Raw genomic sequence first — 11,830 nt, 5'->3', positions numbered from 1 at the left:
CGGACGGGCACCGTCTCCCAATTCTTCCTTTTTTAAAGATATAATAATGTCTCAACCTATATTGTGTATATTTCCTTGTATAATGTCCTATATCAGAGGGAGGTTCGAGATCCTACTGTGTAGGATCCACGCCGCTATTTGGACCTCTGGCCTGTCTCGAACTCGGCGCTTGAAATATACGGATCGCCTCTTTGTGTCTCCGAGGAAAAAAGGGTCTCTTTATTTGCCGGTTTCGTGTCTTTCGTTGCCACATTTCTATGGGATTTGGGGACAATTTCCTTACACTTGTGGAGTCATATTTTGGAAGGGGGGGCAATCATTAGGTTGGGTCTACACGGAGGAATGAATGCGGTTTGACACCACTTTCACTGCCATGGCTCAATATTATCGATGATTTATTATTATTATAATATTATTATTATTATTATTATATATCATTATATAATTAATATTAGTAATAATTATATAATAGGTTCTTGTGGGGTTTTTCGGGATTATTATTATTATTATTATTATTCAACTTTATTTGTACCCCGCTAGCATCTCCCGAAGGATTCAATGCAGCTTCCCGAAGGATTTTTCGGGATATATGGCCATGTTCTAGAGGCATTTTCTCCTGACGTTTTGCCTGCATCTATGGCAAGCGTCCTCAGATGCAGGCGAAACGTCAGGAGAAAATGCCTTTAGAACATGGCCATATAGCCCGAAAAAACCCACAAGAACCTAGTGATTCCAGCCATGAAAGTCTCCAACAATACAAATTATATAATACTTATTAATGACGGTTATATAATAATTATATTATTATTATTATTATTTATATATCTTTATATAATTAATATTAGTAATAATTATATAATTATAAATTACTGATATATAATAATTATATAATTATTTATTATATATCATTATATAATCATTAGTAATAATTATATTATTATTAATTAGTTATCTAAAAATTATATTATAATAATAATGTATTCATTATATATATTATATAATTAATATTTGTAATAATTATGTAATAATTACTGTGATATAACAATTATATTATTATTTATATATCATATAATTAATATTAGTAATTATATAATAATCATTAATTACTGTTATATAATAACTATATTATTATTTATATATCATTATATAATTAATATTAGTAATAATTATATAATAGTTATTAATTACCGTTATATAATAATTATATTATTATGATTATTTATATATCATTATATAATTAATATTAGTAATAATTATATAAATATAAATTACTGATATATAATAATTATATAATTATTTATTTATTATATATCATTATATAATTAATATTAGTAATAATTATATAATTATTATTAATTACTGTTATATAATTATATTATTATTTATATATCATTGTATAATTAATATTAGTAAGATTTATGTAATAATTATTAAATACTGTTATATAATAATTATATAATAATTATTTATATATCACTATATAATATTAGTAATAATTATATAATAATTATTAATTACTGTTATATAATAACTATATTATTATTTATATATAATTATATAATTAATATTGGTAATAATTATATAATTATTAATTACTGTTATATAATAATTATATAATTATTATTTATTATATATCATAATATAATTAATGCTATTATTATTATATAATTATTAATAATTATTAATTACTGTTATATAATAATTATATAATTATTATTATTAATTATTATTATTAATAATGGTGATATTTAATATACACATATAAATTTTTAATGGCGCCATGGCAGTTAATGCAGTATGAAACTGCATTAATTCCCCTATGTAGATGCACAATGGGTCTGAATTCCATCGCCGGATTGGGCCCCATATAATTACATCCTAATATTATTAATAATTGTATTATTATTATTATTATTATTATTATTAATGGTTATTAGTAATTACATCCTCATATTATTAATTTATAATTAAAGCATAATTATATATTATATTTATTATTAATAATAATGATATTTAGTATACACATGTAACATTTAACTGTGCCATGGCAGTTAAAGCAGTATGAAACTGCATTAATTCTCCCATGTAGATGCACAATGGATCTGAATTCTGTTGCCGTGTTGGGCCCAATGTAATTACATCCTGGGATCCTCCTCCTCCTCGGCTTGAGGGCCATTCGGAGACCAGTTAAATATTAAAAAGGGATTTGCGGTCCTTAATTAAAAAATGTTTCAACCGCAGGCTCCACAACAATGTGCCGGCACTTCAAATAAAGAGTTTCTCCTCCCTTAAAGTTGTTAAGTAATGAATGAAGGAAGGGAAGGAGGGAGGAAAGAGAAGGAAGAAAAGATGAAAGGGAGGAAGGGAAGGAGAAAGAGGGAGAGAGGAAGAGGGAGGAAAGACCAAAAGGAAGGAAAGGAGGAAGGAAAAAGAGAAGGAAGAGAAGGATGTAAGGAAGGAAAGGATAAAGCGAAGGAAAGGGTAAGAGGGAAGAAAGGAAAGATGAAAGGGAGGAAGGGAAGGAGAAAGAGGGAGAGAGGAGGAGGGAGGAAAGACAAAAGAGGAGGAAAGGAGGAAGGAAAAAGAGAAGGGAGGAAGAGGAAGGTGGAAGGAAATAAAGGATAAAAGAAAGAGAAGGAAGGAAAGGTAAAGGAAGGAAGGAAGGAAAGAGGAGGAGAGAGGGAAGAAAGGAAGGACAAAAAGGTGGAAGGGAAGGATGGAAGGAGAAAGGAGGAGGGAAGGGAGGGAGACGAGGAGGAAAGGAGGAGAGAAGGAAGGACAGATAAGGGTGGAAGGAGAAAAAGGAAGAGAGGAGGAGGGAGGAAAGACAAGAGGGAAGGAAGGAAAAAGTGAAGGGAGGAAGAGAAGGATGGAAGGAAGGAAAGACAAAAGAAGGAAGGAGAGAGAGGGACGGAAAGGTGGAAGGGAAGGATGGATGGATGGAAGGAAGGAAGGAAGGAAAGAGAAAGAGGGAGAGAGGGAATAAAGGGCAGAGGGGAAGGATGGAAGGAGAAAGAGGGAAGGAAGAGAAGGAGATGAAGAAGGAAAGAGAGAAGGAAGGAAAGACAAAAGGGAGGGGAGGGGAGGATGGAAGGAAGAAAGGAAGGGAAGTTGGAAGGAAAGAAAGAAGGATGAAAGGGTGGAAGGATGGATGGATGGATGGAAGAAAGGAAGAAAGAAAGGAAGGAAGGAAAGAAGAGAAGTTGGAAGGAAAGAGAGAAGGAAGAAAAGGATGAAGGAAGGAAAGAGGGAATGGTAGAAGGAAGGAAGGGATGGAGGAAGGAAAGAGAGAAGGAAGAAAGGACAAAAGAGAGGAAGGGAAGTATGGAAGGAGAGGGGAAAAGAGAAGGAGGAAGGAAAGACAAAAGGGAAGGAAGGAAGGAAGGAAGGAAGGAAGGGTGAAAGGGTGGAAGGTAAGGATGGGTGGATGGAAGAAAGGAAAGAAAGAAGAGAAGTTGGAAGGAAAGAGACAAGGAAGAAAGAGATGAAAGGAAAGAGGGAAGGATGGAAGGAAGGAAGGGATGGAGGAAGGAAAGAGAGAAGGAAGAAAGGACGAAAGGGAGGAAGGGAAGTATGGAAGGAGAAAGGGAGAGAGAAGGAGGAAGGAAAGACAAAAGGGAAGGAAAGAAGGAAGGAAGGAAGGAAGGATAGGATAGGATAAAAGGAAGTTAAGGAAAGAGAAAAGAAGGAAGGAAAGAGAAAGAGGGAAGGAAGGGAAGGAGATAAGGAGGAGGGAAAGAGAGAAGGAAGGGAAGATGGAAGGAAGGGAAGTTGGAAGGAAAGAGCGAAGGAAGGGTGAGTTAGAAAAGAGATAGATAGATAGATATAGATAAAATATCAAGATATTATTATATTATTATATGAAATGGGCTCTCCATGCAGTTTAGTGCAAACACACCAAGGCCGGTGACAAAGAGGCAACGACAACATTGGGTAAACACATCAGAGGAAGGGAGCAAGGCAGGATCGGAGTCCCATTGGTCACAGCTGCGGGCAGGAAAGGGAGGCCGTGCCAGCTGGGAAGAGGCCAGCTTCCCAAGAGCTTTGCTGGCTGCCCATTCATGGCTCTCTGGCAGGAAAAGGGAACTGGGCCAGGATGAATGAATGAATGGGGAGCCACACAATGCAGGCCCCGGGAAGGCATCTCTGCCTGGGAAGGCGCTCTGGCGGGCAGAAGCCCACCTGCACACAAGTCTCTTTTTATCGTGTCAGAAGCAAATTGAGAATACAATACTACATAAAAACAATTGCAAACAAAGCTAAAAACTTCGGCATTATGTTCCATTTCCTTTGACCGCTTGGAGCGTCTCTGGTGTTGCTGTGAGAAGGTCCTGCATGGTGCATGTGACGCATAGTAGTAAGTCTATGGGATCCTGGGAGTTGTAACTTTGCAAGGCCTTCTCTGCACAAGAGAAGGCAAACTACAAATCCCAGGATCTTCTAGCCTTGAGACAGCTGCATTCATTCTAGTCTTCAGTGATGCACTACCTTCTTGGCTTGGTATTTGCTGCCATCCAGTGGCCTATCATGGCATTACATCAGTTTATGCAAGGCAAGACATAGATTCTGCATTATTATTATTATTATTATTATTATTATTATTATTATTATTATGGAATTACATCTCCTTACATTAGGGAAGACATATTATTAATATTATTATTATTAATATTATTATTATTACTATATATTATGGCATTACGTCTCCTTATATAAGGGAAGATATTATTATTATTATTATTATTATTATTATTATTATTATTATTATGGCATTACATCTCTATATAAGGGAAGAGATATTATTATTATTATATATTGTGGCATTACATCTCCTTATATAAGAGAAGAGATGATAATGACGACGATGATGATTATTATATAGTTGCATTACATCTCCTTACTTAAGGGAAGAGATATTATTATTATCATTACTATTATCATTATATATTATGGCATTACGTCTCCTTATATAAGGGAAGATATTATTATTATTATTATTATTATTATTACTATTATATATTGTGGCATTACATCTCCTTACATAAGGGAAGACATATTATTATTATTATTATTATTATTATGGCATCACATTTCCTTATATAAGGGAAGATATATTATTATTATCATTATTAAGATTACATATTATGGCATTACGTCTCTATATACTGTATAAGGGAATATATTACTATTACTATTATTATTATTATTATTATATTGTAGCATTACATCTCCTTATATAAGGGAAGACATATTATTATTATCATTATTAAGATTATATATTTTGGCATTACATCTCCTTTTACTGTATAAGGGAAGATATTATTATTATTATTATTATTATTATTATTATTATTATATATTGTGGCATTACATCTTCTTACATAAGGGAAGACTGATTATTATTATTATTATTATTATTATTATTATTATTATTATTATATTGTAGCATTACATCTCCTTATATAAGGGAAGACATATTATTATTATTATTATTAAGATTATATATTATGGCATTATATCTCCTTATACTGTGTAAGGGAAGATATTATTATTATTATTGTTATTATTATTATTATTATTATTATTATTATTATTATTATTATGTCCTTTATTATGGAATTACATCTCCTTACATAAGGGAAGATATATTATGCATTATTATTATTAATATTATTATTATTATTCTGTATTGTGGCATTACATCTCCTTACATAAGGGAAGACTTATTATTATTATTATTATTATTATTATTATTATTCTATATTGTGGCATTACATCTCCTTACATAAGGGAAGACTTATTATTATTATTATTATTATTATTATTATTATTATTCTATATTGTGGCATTACATCTCCTTACATAAGGGAAGACATATTATTATTATCATTATTATATATTATGGCATTATGTTTCCTTATATAAGGGAAGACATATTATTATTATTATTATTATTATTATTATCATTATCATTATTATGGTTATGCTTAGAAACACAACAAGATGGGTCCACAGCAGACACTCTGCTGGCTGTTGTATTGGATCACACGTCGGACACTTCCCAAGTGTCTAGGACTGTGTGATGTATCGGCGAATTATTATTATTATTATTATTATTATTATTATTTATAACCCACTTTGTCTCTCCTGAAGGAGACTCATAGCGGCTTAATTTGGAGGAAGCCAGTAAAACCATCAACCCATTAAAAAATAACAAAGCCAGCGGACCTGATGGGATCCCTGCTAAAATCTTTAAAGAAGGCGGGCCTCTTGTTTCATAGCACTGCCTTATTATTAACACATTAACAGATCTGCCTCCTGCTTAAGATCAGAAGAGGATGCCGCACTCGGCTCATCTGTGGTCCAGAGTCTGCCCTGCGTCGCTATGGAAACCAGTCGCCCCCGGCAACAGCTTTGAAGCATCCTTGCCTGGAAGAAGTGGGTGGTGGGGTTCGGAAAAAGAGACTTGGAGACTTTTCGGAAACGGATGCCCAGAAGTCCTGTTTGGCCGCTTTCGTTTTCCTGCTCCTCGAAGCCTTCGAGGGAAACTAATTACTCTTTCCGCCAAAGGCCCACCAAGCCATTATCAATCAAAGCGCCGTAAAACGATGGCAAGAGAGGGTTCGGTTAGTAGACTTCGAGCGAAGGAAGAGACGCCGCTGGAATTTTGATCAGCTCCATCTTTCTTTTGCTTTCACCTTCCTTCCTTTCACCTTTTTCCCTTCCTCCTTTTCCTTTCTTTTGCCTTCTTTCCTTCCTTTTCCTTTTCTTCCTTCTACGTTCCTTCCTTCCTTTTGCTTTCCTTACTTTTCCATTCTTTTTCTTTGGCTTCCTTCCTTCCTTTTCTTTCACCTTCTTTTCCCTTTTTTCACCTTATTTCCTCCTTCCTTTCTTTTGCACTCCTTTCTTCTTTTCACCTTCCTTTCTTTTTTTTCTTTCACCTTATTTCCTTCCTTTTTCTTTCACCTTCTTTCCTTTTTTCTTTCACCTTATTTCCTTTCTTTTACTTTCTTTCACGTTCCTTCATTCCTTTCACCTTCCTTCTTTTCCTTTCTTTCACCTTCCTTCCTTTTCTTTCGCCTTCCTTCATTTTCTTTCTTTTTGCCTTCCTTACTTTTCCTTTCTATTTCACCTTCTTTCCTTTTCCTTTCTTTCACCTTCCTTCCTTCTTTTTCTTTCACCTTCCTTTCTTTTCCTTTTTTTATTATTTCACCTTGTTTCCTTCCTTTTTCCTTCACCTTGTTTCCTTCTTTCTTTTCCTTTCCTTCACCTTCCTTCCTTCCATCTTCCTTCCTTCTTTTCCTCTTTCACCTTCCTTCTTTTCCTTTCTTCCGACTTCCTTCCTTCTTTTCCTTTCTTTCACCTTCCTTTCTTTTTTATTTCTTCTTCTTTCCTTCCTTCTTTTCCTTTCTTTTTTATTTCACCTTCCTTCCTTCTTTTTCTTTATTTTTCCTTCCTCTTTTCCTTTTTATTTCACCTTCTTTCCTTCTTTCTTTTCCTTTCTTTCGCCTTCCTTCCTTCTTTTCCTCTTTCATCTTTCTTCTTTTCCTTTCTTTCGCCTTCCTTACTTTTCCTTTTTTTTATTTCACCTTCCTTTCTTCTTTTCCTTTCGCCATCTTACTTTTCTTTCTTTTGCCTTCCTCACTTTTCCTTTCTATTTCACCTTCTTTCCTTCTTTCTTTCCCTTCCTTTCGCCTTCCTTCCTTTTCCTTTCTTTTTTATTTCGCCTTCTTTCCTTCCTTCCTTCCTTCCTTTTTTCCCTTTCTTTCTTTCACCTTCCTTCCTTCCTGTCCTTCTTAAACACATCACCTAGCAGCAGCCAATCCGCTTCGCTCCCCTTTCTTCCCCAGTGACATCACAGACAATCCGCTTTGTTCCTTTTCTTTCTCCCTGCTCTGCGTCATTCTTTTAGTTCCAACTTCTCAATTGTTTTAAGTCGAATAACGAAGGATATTTGCTCCACATTTGGTCCAGATCCATCACGCAACGGAGGAGCATTTGTGGAACAAACCAACATACACACGCATATACATTGACACAGATTGATTTGAATACAATTTAGGGGTTCACGTGAAAAATTCCAGAAAGAATCTTGAAAGAAGAACGGGGAACGCGGCCGGCTTTTATCGTTTTATTAACCAAACAATACGTACCAAAAAAAGGGGAAGTCAGTGCGGACAAAGGGAACTGTATACACCTTCTGGGGCAAAAAAAGGACCCTAAAATGTAAAGATAAATATCAAATATATACTCCCCCCTCTACTCCAATTCCACCTGTACATAAAGCTTTTAATCTTTTCGGAAAATATAAAAAACGCACTTTGGCGGAGAGCTCAGAACGGGACACAACGAGAGAAGGAGAGGTTCCAAGCCTACTGAAGACCTTTTCTAGATCAGTCAACTGGGCAACAATATGGCCACGAGGTTGACCAAATCCTCTCCCCCTTTTAGGGCTATTAAGGCACAAGGAGGGAAGCTAAATCCATAAATGTGTGTCATCTTAATTCGGTGGAATTATCTTTTCGCAGATGATATAATCCTTGTTTTGGTCCATTTTTGGGATGTGTCTGTGCATAGGTTCCTTTGGAGACCGCCTTGGTAAACACTATACAATTACAACAGTGCGATTCCACTTGGCAAGGCCACAAATCCACTCTAGGGATGTGTAGTTTGGTTGAGAACTTTCTCAAAAACCCAAAGGACTCCATAGGGCTTCGGCAGCTAAAAAAGAAACGTAGTACCGTTCAATATGCGGCAGAAAAAAGGCCAGGACACTTTCCGACACTTTTCCGAGCTCGTCACTTGGGATGCCTAGTTTTCCTGGATGGAGGGGAAGCCATGGCAGCTATTAGAATGACAGCAAAGGGCAGGATACTATTCTCCATTGTACAAATGTGACATAGGATTGTTCTTTTATATACAGTACGCAGATCCATATACCCTGTTTCCCCGAAAATAAGACATCCCCTGAAAATAAGACCTGTCAGTTGGAACTTTGTTGCGTTCCGTAATGCATGCTTTCCAACTTCATCTGTGAGGTAATTATTACACCAGAAAGCTACAAATGCGGACTTGTACATTATATAGTACATGTTCATGTTTTGGGTTTTTTTTGGTTCAACAATAAATAGGAATTCTTCTTCGTGGAAAAATAAGACATTCCCTGAAAATAAAACCTAGTGGGATTTTTTGCTGAATTGCTAAATATAAGCCCTCCCCAAAAATAAGACCTAGCAAAGTCTGTCTTCATTCAATATCTGGGAGAGAGTTGCCATGGAAACGGGAGCAATACAGGGGAAGGGCCAGGGAGAGGCGTGAGGGAAATGAACTGTCAGTTGGAACTTTGTTGTGTTCTGTAATGCATTTGCTGAATTCCTAAATATAAGGCCTCTCCAAAAGTAAGACCTAGCAAAGTCTGTCTTCATTTGAAATCTGGGAGAGGGTTGCCATGGAAACAGAAGCAATGCAGGGGAGGGGGCAGGGTGAGGCGTGAGGGAAATGAACTGTCAGTTGGAACTTTGTTGTGTTCTGTAATGCATTTGCTGAATTCCTAAATATAAGGCCTCTCCAAAAGTAAGACCTAGCAAAGTCTGTCTTCATTTGAAATCTGGGAGAGGGTTGCCATGGAAACAGGAGCAATGCAAGGAAGGGGCCAGGGTGAGGCGTGAGGGAAATGAACTGTCAGTTGGAACTTTGTTGCATTCCGTAATGCGTTCTTTTCCATTAAAGCCTTGAAATCTGGGAGAGGATTGTCATGGAAACAGGAGCACTGCAGGGGATGTGCCAGGGTGAGGCGTGAGGGAAATGAACTGTCAGATGGAACTTTGTTGCGTTCCGTAATGCATGCTTTCCAACTTCATCTGTGAGGTAATTATTTCGCCAGAAAGCTACAAATCCGGACACGTGCATTATATAGTACATGTTCATTTTTTTGGTTCAACAATAAATGTGAATTCTTCTTCGTGGAAAAATAAGACATCCCCTGAAAAAAAGGCCTAGTGGAGGTTTTCCTGAATTGATAAATATACAGTCTCCCCTAAAAGTAAGACCTAGCAAAGATGGCCGGAAGCTGCAATACGGTCCCTGTTGTACAAGTGGTCCTGGAACGACTATGGGAGATCATTACAGTCTCCAGACAGTGTATGGGAGCCAGGTACTTTACAGTCATCGTTATGCTGGTTTGTGATGGCAACTACTGTACTGTCATAACCTTATTTCCTGGTTTCATGTGAAGCCAGGAAATTAGGCCATGCCTTAGACCTGTCCTGTATATGTTTGAAATCTGGATGAAATCTGGAGCAATGCAGGAGAGGCGCCAGGATGACACGTGAGAGAAATGAATTGTCAGTTGGAACTTTGTTGCGTTCCTTAATGCATGCTTTTGAATTAAAGCCTTCCAAGTATGTTTGTCCTAGAATTAGTCCTATTCTGTGTATATTTGAAATCTGGGAGAGGGTTGCCATGGAAATGGGAGCAATGTAGGTGAGGGGCCAGGGTGCGGCGTGAGGGAAATTAACTGTCAGTTGGAACTTTGTTGTGTTCCGTAATGCATGCTTTTCAATTAAAGCCTTCCAACTTTGTTTGTGAGGTAATTACGTCGTCAGAAAGCTACAAATCTGGACATGTACATTATATAGTACATGTGCATCTTTTGTTAAATAATAAATGTGAATTCTTCATGGAAAAATAAGACAACCCCTGAAAATAAGACCTAGCGCATCTTTGAGAGCAAAAATTAATATAAGACACTGTCTTATTTTTGGGGAAACGGTATATATAGAGAGAGAGAGAGAGCAACAAAGCCCAGTTGGTGTTGGTTCAAGATTTACAACATTGGGAATTCATATTTATAGGCTCTAAGGTTCAAATATGGCCTCCCAAAGCCTGCCTCTTAAGCCAGACAGACCCAACTTTTGTGTTGAGGTTGATTTTGGGGGCAGGCAAAGCTATCACAAAGCAAGGCCATCATCGTAGATGACTGGAAATAAATATGGTCGACCTTTGTGGGACAAGACATGGAAGGCACCCGAAGACATGGAAGGCACCCGACGTGGAAAGCTTGCTCACCGTGTCCAAAGGTTTGGGGACAACACCTCCCAGCTTGCAGTGGTTGGTGATTCTGGGAGTCGTAGTCCACATATACGATCCTTCCACCACTTCCAGAGGCAGTCTGCTCATTTTGTCCCATGGAAGGGATGGTCCTGACGTCGGTCATGACTCTTATCAATCCCACTACCATGTAAACCCATTTCCAGAGGCAGTCTGCTCACTTCGTCCAATGGAAGGGATGGCCCCGACATAAGTCGTGATTCTCATCCAGAACAAGCATGTCTTGGGCAGCAAGAGTCAAAAATCTCTCTCAGGAAAGTTGTAGTATCTCCCAGCCTGCAGTAGTTGAGGATTCTGGGAGTTGTAGTCCATGTATACGATCCCCCACCACGAAAACCCACTTTGGGAGGCAGTCTGCTCACTTCATCCAATGGAAGGGACAGTCGTGATCCTCATCCAGAACAAGGAAGAGTCTAAAATCTCTCTCAAGAAAGTTATGGTTGCGCTGTTTTTCGCTGCTCCGGCACCAATGTTATAATGCGGAGGTGTCAAACTTGCGGCCCATTTTTGACTCGCTGGATTTACATTCCGAATTCCTCTCCTCCGTTGACGAAGGGAGACGCCCAAAGCGACATTTCCGAATTCCCAGCATTGCAGAGAACTCTTCCACGGGCAACTTTTGCATTTCCCAAGTCAATCTGAATCCTTGTTCTCTTTGGAACGCCTCAATTCTCGTTCAGAATGTTTCGGTTACGGCAATACTGGAGTTTTCGTTCTCATT

Source organism: Anolis sagrei, chromosome 12 (assembly GCF_037176765.1).
Source record: "Anolis sagrei isolate rAnoSag1 chromosome 12, rAnoSag1.mat, whole genome shotgun sequence".
In the NCBI taxonomy this organism is placed as follows: Eukaryota; Metazoa; Chordata; class Lepidosauria; order Squamata; family Dactyloidae; genus Anolis; species Anolis sagrei.
The sequence above is the reverse complement of the archived record's forward strand: the minus strand, read 5'-3'. Positions refer to the sequence as shown.